The 19,078-nt window shown below is 35.7% G+C and overlaps 1 pseudogene; it reads left to right on the top strand.

Annotated features, from left to right (window-relative positions):
- The first annotated feature begins 12,658 nt into the window (after positions 1 to 12,658).
- On the top strand, positions 12,659 to 16,015 carry LOC107667794 (uncharacterized; annotated as a pseudogene).
- Positions 16,016 to 19,078: the final 3,063 nt, after the last annotated feature.

Below are 19,078 nucleotides of genomic sequence, written 5' to 3'. Positions count from 1 at the left end.
CCCACAAAATATTGTTTTTTCACTAAATGTTTGGATTTCTAAAATGATTGTGCACTGATTTTTCTAGAATAAATTTTGCTGCCAAATTATCTACTAACCTAGTTTATGATAAATTTTTGTCATAGATTATAAATATACATAGGCCTATATTTTTTCATATTTATTGTTTATTTAATTTTTCTTTATAATGAAGCAGTCTGTATCTAGTAGGTTGTGAAAGAATGATTATCAGTTCCACACACAGAGATATATAAATTCTACATTTATTTAAATGGGGGAAAAAAACTTCACTGATATTGGTTCGGTATTGGTATCGGCCAATACCGAACCCTAGGTATCGGAATCGGTATCGGAGGCGAAAAAGGCGGATCGGAGCATCCCTAGTTGCTGCCGGCATTTTTGCCCGTGGCCAGCGGAATGGATAAGCCTTCCCCAGCCTTCCTACACATGCTCTGCATATGAAAACATCATGCGAAATCATCTTCATCAAGAAAAAATTCACATTAATAAGTGTTTTTTAAATTGACCTCTTACTGTAGAACTGGAGAATGCAGATCTTGACCTGTTCTTTTGGGTTCTCTTCTTTTTTGATTTTTTTTTGCTGTATCTTTCATCTTCCGATGAAGATGAAGGGAGGGAGGAAGACGATGAAGAGTTTAACTCATCACTCTCACTACTAGTGTCCTTCTTCTTCTTCTTCTTGTTTTTCTTTTCTTAGCCTAAAAGAAAGATTTTCCATTAAATTCATTTGTCTGAGAGGTGGCTGTCACCTTTAATGTTGGCATTGCTTTCGTAGTGTAGACGCTCATGTGGTCGAACAGTTCGAACAGCTACAAAAGACCAACTACTCTCCGCTTACTGACCTCACATGTAAACATTATGTGCACTAGCCAGATGGGATTTAAACTTTGTCAGCTGAAGACTGAAGTTTGGTTTGAAGATGAAAAATGTACCAAGCACAATGTTCTCACCATTCCTGATTTCTAACACACTTACAGTGTTCAGCTGGTCTTACTGCTGTCAGAGCAGAAACTAAATCTGCTACTCTCCATGTTTTCCGTCGTCTCCGAGCGCTTTATATGTAAATTGAGCTTATTTTGTCCATTAGAGCTAAAGATCAGAAAAAAAAAACTGTACATTTCCCACCCATAGAACCTCCCCTCGAAGAAATCAGTACATAAGTGGTTGAAAGTGGGCAAAAGAGGCAGATTAAAATACCAGATGTAAACAGGAATGTATTTCTCTCGTCTACTTGTGATCTGATCGACCAAAACACATCTTAATACCAGGTGTAAAGAGGGCCTTACAATCCATTACACTTAAAGGGTTATTTCACCCAAAAATTAAAATTAATTATCCCATGATTTACTCACCCTCAAGCCATCCTAGTTGTATATGACTTTCTTCTTTCAGCCAAACACAGAGTTATATTAAAAAATATTCTGGCTCTTCTAAGCTTTATAATGGGAGTGAATGGTACCTGAGATTTTGAAGCCCAAAAAAGCGCATCCATCCATCATAAAAGTAGTAATCCATACGGCTGTAGGGGTTAATAAAGGCCTTCTGAAGCGAAGCGATGTGTTTTTGTAAGAAAAATATTGTTATAATTATAACTTTAGAAACCATAATCACTGGTTTCTGGTAATGGCTGAATGCAAGTCTAGTTCCGGCGGAAGAGTGACCTCTGACCCGACACATGATGTAGGAGCAGTGGTGGACGAAGTACACAAATCAAGTACTTGAGTAAAAGTACAGATCCGTATAATAAAATATTACTCCAGTAAAAGTAAAAGTACTCCTTTTTTCCAATTTTACTCAAGTGACAGTACTAAAGTACTTGATTTTTTATGTACTTAAGTAAAAAAGTACTGATAGATTTATTTAGCAATTTTATATAGGCTACTTAATTACATTTTATATTAGCACATATTTTTTTTATAATCCTCCTGCTCAAAATACCTGGGATTTTCCCAAAATAACCACTATATGGAGTCAAGATATATTTTTGTTGTTGATATGGACTACGTTGACAAGAGTGATGTAGTAATGTTCACTATGAAGCTTACACTGTGAAGTACCTGAGAGAAAACAGATCTGACCATCTGATTTTCACCAGTAAGAAAAAAGTGTTTTAAAGCTTGTTGTTTTGCAGAACATCAGTTATATATGACATGAGAATAAGGCCTGAAGTTAGGAAGAACATTTTAAGGAGCAATTAATTATATTTTCATGATTTTTTTTCTTCTCAAACCTCGTCTGTGGAGCCCTGCGAGGGACTGTTTTCTTAAACCCGCACCCGCCCGCTCCCGCTGAATGTATGACCAGGACCGCCCGCTCCCGCAACCTGTGTTCCACTCCCGCAATGTTTGTGTCCACTCCCGCGGACTTTATCACAGAGCTTGTGAAAAATGTACACAAATACTCAAACTAAATATTGGTTCAAGTTAACATCCAGAATAACAGACTTTAAACATGATTGCGTTTAAATAAGATGAAGTAACCAATGCTAAACCAAAGCACCACACATGACAAAAACATTGGGTATTTTTTATTAGCTTATAAAACATTAACCGTTCAAACAAAACAGCAACTAGCGGCACCTCAGTTTTTAAACGCAGGCTAGGCCTACTGCAAACAATTAACTAGGAAATAACTTTAACATTAAATAAATAAACACAGAGAACTTTGAAAATAGGCTAGATATAATTTTAACAAATTAAATACAAAACGAAATAAATAAAATAAATAGAATGCTTAAAAAACATCTCTCACAGATTTCACATTCACAATAGCTTGCTTAACAGGCTATTGCAAAAAATAAAATAAATAATACTAAAAACGTAGACTACTAAACAAACAAATTAATTTGATCACTGGGCCTTGCTTTGCTTACTCCATATTACTATGAAGGAAAAGTATATTGCTGACTGACTGCGGTCCCAGACTTGAGCATCTCTCACATCAAATGTACCATATTTAGCGGCTACGTTAACAAAGTGCTTAACTATGTCAACAAAGCCTTTCCCGGCAACTAAGTCATACGGTCTAATGTCTTTACAGCAAAGTGCGACACATTTTTCTGTAGTTTCTTGCTTAACGTGAGCAGGAAGTGCTTTATGGGGGAACGAGAGCTTGCTTTGACCACAGAGAACTGTGCAGGTATGTCGCCTCAGGGCAGAGGTGCCAGATTTATGTCCGTTGTAAACGAACACTTTTGCACATTTATCGCAACTTACGAAGTTTAACTCTTTCCCATTTTTTTCAGTGACAATTGAGAATTGTTTCCAGATGTCTGACTTGCCTTGCTTTGCTTTTGTCAAGTAAACAGCTGCTTTAATTTTCTTCTCAACTTCTTGTGTCTGACTTGCCTTGCCTTGCTTTGCTTTTGTCAAGTAAACAGCCGCTTTAATTTTCTTCTCAACTTCTTGTGTTGACTCCATTTCTACTACACGCCAAATCCCACCGTTCCCCGCGGGTCTCCCGCGAAATATTCTGACCGCCCACAGCAAAGGTAAAACCGCCCGCTCCCGCTAGATTTGCGTTGGGTCCCGCGGGAGCCCAAACCCAATGCAGCCCTCTAGTCTGTGGTGTAAAAACACCCCTGGCCAAATACCCCAGAAGTCATCACTTCCCACTTTGATAATTACTGTAGTTACCGTGTTCTGAACATCACATCCTTTATTTTCCCCCAGATGTAATCTATCTAGGTGGTTGAATAAAAATATTTGGACTTTATATCTAAACATTACCTCAATTTAGCACCAACAAGCTTGTTAGCTAGACAGTTAGCATCAGCTAACAATACTTATTTTCAGTATGGTTATGAATAAACATTCATATCTGTCTACTCGGCTAGTTAATCCAAACAATATAAAAATGTATACTGTTGATAATATAAAAACAGACGTCACATAGGGCTAAATGAGTAGCATTTTAATAAAACTGTAAACGTTACGGCAGCGGGGAATATGAACGTGCATGAGTTATTTTATTTAGTCTGTTATTTTAATGTTTCAGGTTTTTTTTTCGTGTCTGCATTCAAGCATTTCAGTGGGCTTAAATAGATGTGCCACTCTTTACTAGGACATTTGTCTACAACTTGCTATTAGAAGTAAAAAAAAAAAAAAAAAAGTGATATAGTCTTATTCTGACAGCACTAAAAGTCAATTTCACCATTTGAGTTTGCAGAGCACATCAACTCACATGTTGCTAGAGCGCCATCTTGAACCGCCCCCCTCTCCCGGTTCTTACTTGTGAATAGGTTGTTTGCACATGATGTCACTGCTGTGGCACGAAATGCAGCTGGAGGGCAGGAAGTGATTTTTCTCCATAGGAATCACTAGGAGAAACTCAAAAATGCCTATGTTTTGCACTGTTTATGGATGCTCAAATCGGTCAAACCGAGAAAAAAACGAAGAGCTTTTATCGTGTACCAAAAGTTGTTGCCCATAAAGGGGGAAATGTCAAGGAATTGACTGAAAAACGTAGGAAAAAGTGGCTTGAAAACCTGCGTCTGCGGTCGGGAGGAGCGGAGTCAGCTAATGCTGGTGTGTGCAGTGACCACTTTGTCAAAGGTAAGTTATTATAACTTAAATATGCAATGTTTGTTTATATAAAGTTAGTTTTTCCATACTTCATGAAGTTAAAGTGATAGTTTTTTTCTTTTCTTTGAGTTTTTGAAAAAAACTTTGGAAAAATATGCAACATTAGCAAAGCTAACTACAAAGTCTTTGCAGGGGGCAGACTTATTGCTACTGTGTTGTTCTCTTTAGGCTGCCCTAGTGCTTTAAATGATGTTGAGTCTGTAGACTGGGCTCCTACAGTTAACCTCGGTTATCAGAAATGTAGGCCCATGTCAGAACCATCACGTAAACAAACGGAGAGGATGAAGTCCAGAGATGATCAACATACAGTGGGTACGGAAAGTATTCAGACCCCCTTCAATTTTTCACTCTTTGTTATATTGCAGCCATTTGCTAAAATCATTTAAGTTAATTTTTTTTCCTCATTAATGTACACACAGCACCCCATACTGACAGACAAAGAGTGAAAAATTGAAGGGGGTCTGAATACTTTCCGTACCCACTGTAGACACGCAGAAGCTGCAGAGGCCTTGCTGGATCTCCATGAGTCAGCTGAGAACACCGAGCAAGAGGACAACACAGAGATGTTACATGATCAACAAGGTAAAGTAATTGTATTAATAAGTGTTGCCAGTATTTGTATAAGGCAGACGATAGTCTTACAACAAATAATGCATGTAAACTTTGAATTAGGCTTGCACAATAGATAATTAATTATCTGGACTCACCTGGGTGTATAAAATGTGTAGTGTATAAAAATATGAATCTGCAAATAAATTGGAACAGATAACTTGAAACTTTGTAAGAATGCTGACTACACTGTAAAAAGCGATCAGTTGACTTTACTTAAAAAAATTGAGGAAACTCGTTGCCTTAAAATGAAGTAAATGAAATTCATGCATAATTAAAAGAAAAAAGTTAAGTGAACTTGACAATTCAAGTCTAGTTACATTAACAAATAAACAAAAGAAAATGTGTTGTGGTCACTTTTTATTTTAAGTTGGATTAACTTAAATTCATTAAATTGCGATTACATAAAAGTGTGAACAACTGATGTGACTAATTTTGTCTGACTTTTTATTTCACTATTTCTTAATAGTCAAGTGTTTTTTATGTGACATTTAGACTACCAAGTCTTGCACAAAAAGGATAAAAAAAGACCCTGTAATATCTTTCCACAGTTCTCTGTCTTCATAGGAAAGTGAAATTATGAATTTACATGTCAAACATTTTTTTTACCATGTTTATAATGAACTGTAATATTACCTTTAACTCACAAATCCCAGTTCCATGACCGTTGCATGTGACAATCCCATCAGGTGAGGCTCCTATGTATGGCCACTTGGGATTCAGCCAGAGACCACCTTCCATACAAGAGAAGCCCTCATGCTCCAAACGCATCAACCTTTCATACTCTGCTCTGGCTTGTGCCTCATGCTTGCATCCGTAACTGTAAAAAGTACACAGAAACAATCAACAACAAATTAATTGGTTATTTAATATTTAGTGAATTTAGAAACTTTGCAACATTATTACAGTTCAATGGTTTAAATATTTACCATTATCCTAACCCCTATACTTAACCCTACCGCTGCCTTACCCTTGATTTACAAGCCCATACCTTTATGGAGACCCTTGTGGTAGAAAATCTAACAGAAAATCTCACCTCTGTCTTATCCTAATTCAAGCCCTAAATACCTTGTTGTGACTGTGGTGAACTTGTGTGCCTCTGGGTAGCATATGGCCTTAATCAAGCTCTTGGACGTTTTCAAAGGGTTCGTTTGAAGAACTTGTTTAAGCTTAGAGGCAGTTATGCGTCCAGCTCTTTGTCGATACCAAATCCTGGATGCACCCTGACTTCGAGTTGCCTTCTCTACAGCCTGTACCTGAGAAGGGGTAAGCTCTTCTAACTGGAAATCCTGGCACAGCTCTGCGAGCTCTTTGGGGGGTAGCTGCAGAGTCTCTGGTGTTCTGTATTCAAGAACAGTTTTAGGCAGCATACAAGATTTGGGAACAAATTCCTTGTAGTTCTCCCTAGCCATCAGTGCAGCACTCCTTAGACAGTTTTTGCTTAAGGACTCAAAAAACCTATCATATGTTTCTGACCCTCTCTTTACTCTTGGACGTTGAACTGTTTTCTCAACCTTGGCTTGTTCTGTTGATTTCCCAGCGATGGCATCGTCCATTTTTATTTTTTTGGATTTTGCTGAGGAAAAGTCTATAAGAGCTACTGGAGCAGCAGGAATCTGTCAAATTTGAAAAGCATAAAGATCATTACATACTGCCCAGTTAAGGAAAATTACAGTAACTTACCATTTCTAACACACACAAATGTGGTCCATAACATGGAAAATTTAAGATATAACATTGCAACTACAATGCGTGTTGTTTGTCTTAGTCTAAGACAAAACCATATGAATTGTAGTTGCAGTGTTTGATCTTACTTTCCCTGCTGAAGTGTTTTACAAATTAACAGTTACTGTCATTTCCCATAGTAGAGTAGGGTACAAAACAGTAATATGTACAGTACTACATTTATACACCTTTTGTACATGTGATGGCATCAGCCACTTGCACTTTTCCGTTGTGCAGGAGGCTGTATCTCGCATCTTAACACCAGCTTCAACGGAAAAAAGAACTGCCCCTACATGAGAACAGGATTCTGACAATCTGAAAAAGAATAGAATAGAATTTCTTAATTAACCACAAATGGCTGATACATTAAGATATAATAATATATTAAGAGATTATAGGGATTCACCGAAATGAAAATTCTGGGCCGAAACCAAAAATGTTGGATGCACTTGACTGAAAACCGAAACTGCTTTGTAATAATTATTTATTTTATTAAATAATATAAAGTAATTTTGTAAGACTTTTTAACTCAATTTTAATGTCACTGAATTTAAAAAACACACGCCAATAAAATAACCACACTTTTACTGAAAGTAACAATAAAATTGGACAGAAAATATATTAATATTTAATATCATCGTATTATTTTTATTCAGTTCTATGCAACAGAATAAAATATAACTATTTTGGGACTAATTATCCAAATAATATATAGTCCTACAACGCTATTATTATTAGCGCATGTGAGCAGTGCGGCGAGACATATATTTTCGGCTGCAGCAAATATGGAGCATCCTTACTTTATTGTAGGTTTACATATTATTATATTTAAAATAACAGATACTACAAGCAACAACACACTACACTTAACAGTTATACAAAAAATACGGGGTACGTAAATAACTTACCCTGCCATGCAATTGCAATGCGCTGCAAGTACTTCTCCGTCTTGTTTTGCAATAATCCATGTCTTTAGAGGACTTTCGGCGGATCTTTGAGAGTGGTTAACCTAATAAAGTAAAGTAAACAACCGTACGCTAACATCCTGAGGCGCAGCAGCGTTTATTGATTGTTGCTAGGTTAATAGACAGGACAAAAAAAGAAATGCTACTCACGCGGGCAAAAACCAAACGATTGCCATTGTGGAGCACCTTGGTACCAAGGTCGTTGACCCAGCCACTAACGAAAAAATTATATGCATCCATACTTTTGTACGCTTTCATCTGTTTTTGGGTGTAGAAGGATGTCTGGAGTACGAGGTAGTTGTTGATGTCAATGGCAGGCAAATATTTAAGTTCAGCAGAAAATTCGCTCCTCTTCATAGTATAAGGATCCCGTCCAACATATTTTATGATTTTCTGTTTATACCTTTCTTTAGAAATAGTGCCTAAACTGCTACAATACGTACTTTCCTCTATGTTTTCCATTCTGTTTTTCTATTTCCTGCCCTCCATCTGAATTTCGCGCGTCATCCGTATCACGTGATTGCAAACAACCTATTCCGTTCACTAGAGACTTGCACTAAACGGTTCATTTGAATCAGTGAGTTTTTCGACTCGAGAACAGCTGCAATCGGTTCATTATAATTCGTGAATTAATTGTTTGGTGAGATTTGCGAACCGATTTAAAAGGTTAATTGAAAAGAATCAGTTCGTTCTTGAATCAGACACTGCTTCAGAGCCATGGACTGTATACGATAAAAAAGTAACGATATGTTTTATGAAATGTAGTGAAGTAAAAAGTACGATCTTATGCTTTGGAATGTAGTGAAGTAAAAGTAAAAGTTACTCAAAATAAAACGACTCCAGTAAAGTACAGATACTTGAAAAATGTACTTAAGTACAGTAACGAAGTAAAACTACTCCGTTACTGTTCACCACTGTGTAGGAGTAGCATAAGCTTAGGTGAGAGCAGACTGAAAATTGTTTCAGATAAAGTCAAAAAGTAATACTGAATAAATGAAAACGACTTGAGTACGACTAACGTACTAAGCCGGATTGTATAGTACTCACACTAACAAAGGTATTTTGAAAGCATTTTTAAGGAAATTATTATTATTATTTTTTCTTTATCTTTAAGGTAATTAATTGCAAGTAACCACTCAAAGAAGTGCATTCATTTTATTTTTATTTATTTATTTATTTAGTCGTTTAGCAGACACTTTTATCCAAAGCGACTTACAAATGAGGACAACAGAAGCAATCAATTGTAGTATTAAAACAACTAAAGACAGATCCAAAACTAAAAGCTAAAACTTTATAAATACTACTTATACACATTTTAAAAATAAATAAATAAAATAAAAATGACAAATGCATACAACAAAATTTCAAAACTTAACATTTAAATGAAAAACAAAAAATAAAGCTAAAAACAATTCAAAATATTAAAGAACAAAAGGTATAAGAGTATAATAATGATTCTAACATAACACTAAGCCATATCCAGCAACTTCGCACAGCCATTGAAGAGGAGTGGACCAACATTCCACAGGCCACAATCAACAACCTGATCAACTCTATGCGAAGGAGATGTGTTGCACTGCGTGAGGCAAATGGTGGTCACACCAGATACTGACTGGTTTTCGATTTTCGAAATTAGGTTTGATATAACAATCACATCAGGATTGTGTAGTAGTTACATAGATCATTAATCATCTCACCTTTTTCACTTTCACAGCTAGCAGCAGGTGCAGTGTCTGGGTACGAGGCATCTGTAAAACAAAATTAACGTAGTTCTGATAACCATATACAAAAGTATATATTATGGTAAAATTGTTAAAATACTGAACTAAATATATTATGAAGGTTACACCACATAATTAATATAGGTTACATCAAGTTAAACATTACATTACATTAAGCTAACGTCTGTATGTAACTGCATGTTAGCGTGTACAAAATAAATTTCAGAAGATTAATTTCTAACCTGGTGTAGCGAATCAGCTCAAGGGGAAATATGAATAATTAATCATAACTAGTTATAATTCATTATAAATATTTACAGTAGATCCGCTGTAAGTATTTACTTGACCTCTTAGGGTCAACTGTCTGTCAATTCTAAGAACGTTAATTTCCTGGTTAAGGGAAATAACTTTCTTACTGTACAATTATCAATTAATAAGACTAAGTTTGATACTTGCACGTCTCGTCTGTCTGAAAGAAAGGCTTGATGCAGTCCAAGGTGATCTTTGCTGAAGTTGGTTGATGAAAAAGAACCAGTTTGAGTCAGAGAATCTTGGTGAATGGAAAAGTCAAGGCCCGAGGCCTGGCACAAACTTAGGCTGCGTTTACACTGGCACAAAAAAGACAGATATCGGATACCAGTCGTGTCTAAAGTGAATGTAAACAGACGGGCCAAAAAATCGGATATGGTCAAAAGATCGCATCTGTGCAATAAGACTTGCAGTGTAAACGCAGCCTTAGGGTGTCCTTGAGCGTTGTAGCTCACATTTTCATCTTCTCAGAATCCAACCAAACCGCAGACTAGAGGCAGGTCACTGATGTGAGGCCTTTAAGGTCTGAGAAGATTCACGCCTCAAGATGGGCTTGTCCAATGAGAAAGGCTGAAATCCCAAGCGGGAGTTTGGAAATACTGGGGAGTTTTATGACCCCCGCCTCTCAAGATGGGCTTGTCCAATGAGAAAGGCTGAAATCCCAAGCGGGAGTTTGGAAATACTGGGGAGTTTTATGACCCTTTGTGTGAAAGCACGGTAATTTGCATATGGAACTTGAATCGAAATTACTCATGATTCTAAGAACACTAATATATTGCCTATGTACCAACATATAATATACACTCTCGTTTAGATCATCAGAAGACGAATTCATAGATACTAAACATAGTAGGATTACATATAGGTAAGATGACATGAACGAGTGGTTCCATCATAAGCCTGCATAAAACAGTATACAATATACAAGGACAGTAACAACATACACAATGACATGAAGGATATGTGTATTCATTCAAAGAAAGGTTTTCCTATGAATTAATTAGAGAAAAGTCCATTTTAATGTGCATTGGGATTTTCCTATGGAAAATGTGAGTGTCTCTACCCACATTCCTTTGGGCCATAAAACCAATGATATCAGCATTGGTTGCCATGGTGACCAGGGGCCTGGTGTCGTTCGCAGACATCCTGGCACCCAGTTTATTGGGTGAGGGGTCTGTGACGATTTGTTAATCTAATGAATAACTGATTTGTTAAATCAAATGAAAAATTGTGTGTTTGATTGGTCCAGACGCTACACTGGGTTACTTTCACGATCCACAGACTGCTTGGCGACCTCATTCTCCTCATCTGTGAAAATAGTAGCTATGTAGCTAAATGTGTAGCAAAGCAAGTCAATTGATAACGGAGAGTGAATGAAATGATTAACGAGCTATTATTAAGTCAATACTAACCACAGGATGATGCATATTTTTCTTTTTTGTCTAAAACAGGTAGAGCACGGGGTCTTTTTGTCTTCCTCCTTCGCAACATTGGAATGTGGAGAATCAAAATCCCGTCTCTGGAATCAATCAACGTAGAGGTTAAAGATAGGCTTTCTAAATGTTCTTGCTTGTGTCTGTCATTGTACGGTTGATTCAACGCAATATGCTTTAGGGTTGGGTGATATGACCAAAATCTTATATCACAATATGAGTTTTTGTATCACAATAACGATATGAATCACGATATAGTTTTTTTTTTAAAATTTTAATAAGGATTTTATGATATAAAAAAATCTTTGATAACAAAGTGATTTAGTCAAGAGCAATGAAACATTTTCTCTTACTGCTGTTTGATTAACATGAATGACAGAGAGGAGCAATACTAGGTAACTTCCCCTTTAAGACCGAAGTCCGGAACCAATATACTGTTAACACATGCATGTTTTATGATTCAGTTTAGATATTATTCTATTCTGTTTAGATTTATGAATCTAAATGATTGTGTTTATGAGGATACTTTCAAGACGGGCATTTTGACGCATATAAGTGTGTATTTATGGCCAATAAAGCAGCAAAAATGCTCAAGAGCTCAAGGAGCAGTGGATGTGCGGCCTGCGCGCTCCTCTCACACAGAAACCGAGACAGCGCGCACATATCATGTTAAATCTGTTGTTTGTGTTTCAATCGCCAAGATGGCGACGGCCGCCTCCGCCCACTTTTGAGCTTCAAAAACTATCTTCGGAACCCTACGGGTGACGTAACGGACACTACGTCCATGTTTTTATACAGTCTATGGTTTCAATCAGTTGTTTTCAAACTGCAACGCTTAAAAACGCGTGCAAACGTTAAGTTTTCATGACCACACGCACAGCAACGTGACGCGAGCGCGTATGTTAACCGCGATGGAGACAATAACGTTAGTCCAAAATCTCACATTTTTACCTGTTTAATCGTATCTACCGCTATATCTCCCACCCCTGTCAGACTCAATTAATTTACTTTTTATATTACAGTAAATAATAAAGAAGTATTTTTATAATTCTAATCGTCCATACCTTCAACCTGATGTCAGCCGTTGAAATTCAAAAAGAAGAAGAAAAAAAGCCCGCCAGAGCCAGCTACAGCTCTGCACATGTGCGTGACGCGTCTTGGCGGGGCAAATGCAGACCTCTGATTGGATGTTTCACTCCCGTGTTTCAACTTTATTAAAATAAAAAAAAAATACAGAAGACAAAACACTTATGGTAGAAGGTCACGAAAGGTAATTAAGTGATGCGTTTGAAATGAATTTATCCGAGCAAATACATAATATTCTACATCGATGTAGAAGAGGATCTCATCGGAAAAGTTTAATAAAATGGTTAATCAAGAAGAGACTGCTTCATAGTGCACCAGTCTGCGGCGTTTGCGGAAAGAAAATGAAATTTAGCAATCACAAGTGCAACGATGGCTATATATGGTAAGTAGAGCAATAAAAGTTACTGTATGTACATGCACTGTATACTGTAAGACTGTAACAGGTTCATGAATGTGTTTCCAAAATCAAGATTTTGGTTAAAATTTATATGAATGTATATGGGAACGTCTATATATTTTTGGTTTATTTTTAAAGCATTGCATTTGTATAATTTCCATTATAATCTTTATTATTTTAACTGAATATATACAATTATCTTACAAATAAAATCAATTGTATAGTAAGAGATAAAGGTAAAATCCAGAATTTGAAGTATATTGAGATGTAAAGCATTACAAATACAGTCTAGTAAATGTATGTTTAGCAAATTAAGCATATTAAAAGAAACATAATTTGTATGTTCAGCTTTTTTAAAATTTAACTTCATTAGCCCTTTGGTTTTCATAAATCTAAATTAATATGAACTGTATATGAAGAATTATAAAAGGGATAGTCCCAGTCTTGATTGTTCGACATTGTAAAATGCTGTACATACACCTGTTATTTATTAAAACATGTATTTTTACTGGACAAGCCTTTTTATAAAAGCAAAAAGCCCTGTGAATCCGTGGTTTACAGTGAATTTATGGCAGCTAAGTGGGTTTTAGGCACTCCACATTGTGGCTAACAGCACCCATTAGCTGTTCTAAATTCACTGTAAACCATAACTTCTTGCTTCTTGCTTTGTTGCATAACAGCATGTTAACTATCTATTTTTACTGTTAGCATTCATGTTCCTTTATTTTTTTCTGGGTCACATGTAATATAAAATATTGTATTGGCAGTTAGAATGTTTATGCTTCACTTTATTTGTTTTGTTTTATTTCAGGATGTGCAGGAGAAAGAGTCATCGCAAAGTTTCATCATCAGTAAGAAAAGGTTAACTTTTCAGCCAAAGTAGAGTACAACTTGTGAAATGGTTGAAATTTATTTACCGGTGAGTGATTATAAAAAGATAAAGGCTTATTTATATCTGTACAGTGCTTTACTCATAATGATTTACCACAATAATGTTTGTTGTGCCTGTGGAGTAGACAGAGCCAGTACTAGTGTTGTGCTCGTTGTCCACAGATTTGCACAAGGTCTCCAACTCAGGCAAATTGACCTGTTTAGAGGATCAGATAGCCAGAAGTTCAAGAACTCTGTCGCGAATGACAAATGCCCTTAGGAAGGTGAGGTACTTCTTTGTAATGACTACAAAAACAATGCAAATAAACATTGCATGCCATTCATTCATATTTATATTATGTTATTTAGATATGCATAGCTGTACTACAGAGACTGAGAAGAAGAACTGGTCTTACAGTTGGTGGAAACTCAAGACGCAAGTTTGTTTCTATTGACGAGTCAAAGTTTGCACATAAAAGGAAGGTAAATGGGCAATGAACAAATTTAAAAGAAAAAAAGAAAAATAAAGTTCTAATCTAAATCTAATCTAAATATCCATATACAAAATCATTGAACCCCCCAAAAAGTCAAATTTTGTAAATATGCTTCCAGAATTTCAAAGGTCTATCCAAATTCCTTTTAGCATATTCAAGTAAGCCATTTAGGCTCTCTTGGACAAGAGTGGCATTTGTCAATGTGTCCAGACATGAAGTCAATGCTTGAGTTTTCTTCTTATAGTCTGCGCTGAAATGTTTTCCCTTCCTTTCCATCTGTTCGTCTAGCAGGTTTCTTGTAGTAAATTGAGGGTTTTTCTCAGCTGCTCTGATCAAACATCTTATTCCCCTTGATGAAATTGTGCGAGAGCTGTTTTGTCTTGACCATATTTGCTACTCATCTTCAGCATATGCACAGTCTCAATTGATGCATTTGTCACAACTGAAGTGTCATTATAGAGATCCCAAAGGAGTAATTGTGTTAGGATCTTTAGAAAAACTTGCATTTGTAAATTGTTACAGTATTGTAACAAGTGTGTGTGAGTGTGTGTGTGTGTGTGTGTGTGTGTGTGTGTGTACATACAGTACCTGTCAAAAGTTTGGAAACAATGTAAATCTTTACTATCACTTTTTATCAATGAAAACATCCTTGCTGAATAAAAGTATTAATTTATTTAAAAAAAAAAAGGAGAAAAAAAATTACTGACCCCAAAATTTTAAATGGTATTTATATTGTTACAAAAGATTTCTATTTTAAATAAATGCTGTTCTTTTTTAACTTTTATTCATCAAAGAATCCTGAACAAAGTATCACAGATTATTAAAAAAAAATCAAGCAGCACAACAGTTTCCAACATTGATAATAAATCAGCATATTATACTGATTTCTGAAGGATCATGTGACACTGAAGACTGGAGGAATGATGCTGAAAATTAAGATTTACTGTCACACAAATAAATTATATTTTAAATTATATTAAAATAGAAAACCGTTATTTTAATAATGGTAATAATATTAATAATATTTCACAATATTACTGTTTTTTCTGTATTTTTAATCTAATAAATGGAGGCTTAATGAGCATGAGACTTCTTTCAAATACATTAAAAATAGTAACTTTTGACTTGTACTGTATGTAATGTTTCAAAACTTTTGACTGGTACTGTAAATATATATATATATATATATATATACATACACACATATGCACACACACACAGGGTGAAATAAAAGTGCAGGATTGAAACATCACAGTCTATTATTTACAAAATGAAATATTTGGTGACATTTTGGGTATCTCCAATGTATCTAAAGTTTGATTCTTTTCTTCTAGTATAACCGTGGTCGTTTACGAACTACATGGAGAAGAAACAACTGGGTTTTTGGAATACTGGAAATGAAGGGCCATAGACGTCTGCCCATTTTGAAGATTGTCAAAAACCGCTCAAGACAAACTCTCATACCCATTATCAGAAGGCACGTGAGAAGAGGATCCACCGTTTTCAGTGACTGTTGGAGAGCATATGTTCAGGCTCTTCCTAGACATGGATACAGGTATTTTACTGTCAACCATTCAGAAAACTTTGTTGATCCAGTCACTGGTTGCCATACACAGCACATCGAGCGTGCATGGCAAAGCATAAAGTCACAGGTTAACAAGCACAGAGGCAACAAAAGCACTCCGCTCTTGAAAGAGCATTTGAAATGTATTCAGTGGTATCATTGGTTAGGCAAATGAAACAGACAAGGAGTAATTGCTTAACTCTTTCATGACATAAGAAAGGATTTCGAAATCCATTAATTTGCAGCCATGAAGAACATATCAACTTATAAATATTTTGTCTCTTAAGTACTTTCATGCAGAACAGAATTTAAAATTTTAATTTGTTCTAATATCAATTAGGGTAATTATATGTAGATCCAGATTGCTTTTTAATTGCAGATTAACAGAATGTATACTTTACTTTCATAGATACAGACTTTGTGAATTTTGAATGTAACTTCTAGGTATTAAAACAAGTTTTCTTGTGTATTTTCAGTGTAAGTACACGTTAGTTCCTAGGTATCAACACAGGTTCCACACTTTATTTTAAGTGGTCAGTTTTTGTGAATTTTCTGTGCAAGTACACATTAGTTCCTGGGTATCAACACATGTTCCACACTTTATTTTAAGTGGTCAGTTTTTGTGAATTTTCTGTGCAAGTACACATTAGTTCCTGGGTATCAACACATGTTCCACACTTTATTTTAAGTGGTCAGTTTTTGTGAATTTTCTGTGCAAGTACACATTAGTTCCTGGGTATCAACACATGTTCCACACTTTATTTTAAGTGGTCAGTTTTTGTGTATTTTCAGTGTAAGTACACATTATTTCCTGGGTATCAACACATGTTCCGGAACCTTTCTGGTAACACTTTAAAATAAGGTTTCATTCGTTAACATTAGTTAACTGCATTAGTTCACATGAACTAACAATTAACAATATTCCACAGCATTTATTAAGCTTAGTTAATGTTAATCTCAGCATTTACTAATACATTTTTAAGATCAAAAGTTGTATCTGACAACCTTTGTTAATGTTCTGTGAATTAACATGAACAAGAACATTTTAACTAACATCAACTGAGATTAATACATGCTGTACAAATAGGGGTGTAACGGTACGTCTATTAGAACGGGTCATGGGGCAAATTTCAAATGGAAGTGATCATCCCTATGCCCTACTGCCTTGGTAGGGCAGAGCCCTTGAAGTGAGGACTTTGGAGTGAGCAGGACAAGTGCGTGCCATTATGAAGCCGTTTGGAATGCACTTGGCAAATACCTTGACTATTAAATGGTTTGAATAATTACTATAATAAGTATCCACACTCATACTCATATTTAAGCACATGGCAGTAGGCATGAACAATAATGCTTTACATGTGTAAAAACATAAAACTGCCCCAAAAAATTTCACAGAAACTGCAGCATAGTTACAATTGTAGTTACAATATTGCAATTATAGTGTGTACTTACAATAGTGTACTTACAAATGTAAATACACTACTGTAACTACAGATAGATCAAGCAGGTACTTAAAATGTAAGTACAATGTAAATACAGGTAGGTACAGCATAAGTACATTGTATCAAATGCTTAATTTGCCATGTAAGTACATAGTTGTTAAGGCCACTTAATATAAAATAGGACCGAAATGTTATAATTTTTTTTTTAATGAAAAAATACTTTAAATGTGAAATTAAAACTGTCAGTAGGTGGCAGCAAGTCACTGTTAATAAGTGAGTCATTGCGACTGAACTGAATCATTTAAACAGGTGATTCAATCATGAACAAAACAGCGTCATGTTGCTCAGAGACGCAAATTGGAATTATATTTTTTGGCAAAATAGAACAAAAACAGTCAATATTGTGTCTAAAACGTAAGTGTCTTAATATTAAATTCTTGTTTATTGAACTGCTGTATAAACTCAATATCACATTTGTAATCATGCTGCTTTTTGGTGGAAAAAATGTCAGTCTTCATGTGATACTGATTAACTATATGAAATTATATAAATATATACATTTCTGCCCCCATATCTTGAATTTTGTGATCATTCTAAATGCATTTTAATAAACTGAATCATGCAGTAAAAGAACACTCACTGGTCTAGCTTACATGGTATAGCCTAGCTCTCTCATGAGTCATGGATGTTAGCAAGACAAATTAACTATTTTTATTACCTTTTGTCTTTTGGATAAATGACTGTAAATTCGAGGCACATGTAGCTTAGTCTGTTGTTCATCACCACTCACCTCCACAGCAAGACAAAACACAACTGGAAAGGGAGAGAAGGCTTCACTTCTGCGGCTCTCTGTGCATGTGCCGATATGTGTGCTACACTGCTGTGCTGCGGAGACGTGGAGCATTTCTCAACATTTCCTGACCCGACCTGATATTTTGATTTTTTATTTGTTTAACAGGGAAAGCTATGCGCAAACAGAAACATACACACGCACAAATATATACATATATTCATTAATTAAAAAAAAAAAAAACACTCCCCAGAAAAAAAGGCACTTTCTCTCGAGGAAGAAAAGGGGCAGGTGCTCAAGCCCCCTTTGTCTATGTGTGCACGTGCCTGATCCTGGCAACAGGGATAGGTTGTATGTTTGCTCAACATAGCATCAAACATGACAATTTATGAGACTAATATCATGTTTTGCTCCAAAATAACTATATACAGTGGTATGAAAAAGTGTTGGCCCCCTTCCAGTTTTTAAAATTTTTTGCATATTTGTCACACTTAAAAGATTCAGATCATCAAACAAATTTGAATATTACACACAGATAATGCAAGTAAATACAAAATGCAGTTTTTAAATGATTATTTATTTTATTAAGGGAAAAAAGCTGTCCAAACCTGCCTGGCCCTACGTGAAAATGTAATTGCCCCCTAAATCTAATAACTGGTTGTGCCACGCTTTGCAGCAACAACTGCAATTAAGTGTTTGCGATAACTGGCAATGAGTCTTTCACATCGCTGTATTAAAGTGTGACAAACATGCAAAAAAATAAGAAATCAGGAAGGGGGCCAACACTTTTTCACACCACTGTAACATCAGTCGTGTTTGAAACCGTTAGCTTCTGTGCTTCCATGTTGCTTCTTATCAAAGTGAGACAGAAAATAGTTTTTTATAAAATTCTATACTGTGATACAAGCTATGTCAATTAGCATTGCATTGCAATTGGGTGTTTATTGTCTTCCACGTTTCATCAGTCAAAGCGTCTCTTATCTGCATGTTATTCAGCTGTAGTGATATCTGATGCATTTGTCCATATAAGGGATTTCCTGTGTCTCACTTGTGAAACAGACATTACAGT

Source organism: Sinocyclocheilus anshuiensis, unplaced genomic scaffold (genome assembly GCF_001515605.1).
Source record: "Sinocyclocheilus anshuiensis isolate Anshui unplaced genomic scaffold, SAMN03320099.WGS_v1.1 scaffold2429, whole genome shotgun sequence".
NCBI lineage: Eukaryota > Metazoa > Chordata > Actinopteri > Cypriniformes > Cyprinidae > Sinocyclocheilus > Sinocyclocheilus anshuiensis.
The sequence above is the reverse complement of the archived record's forward strand: the minus strand, read 5'-3'. Positions and strand labels throughout refer to the sequence as shown.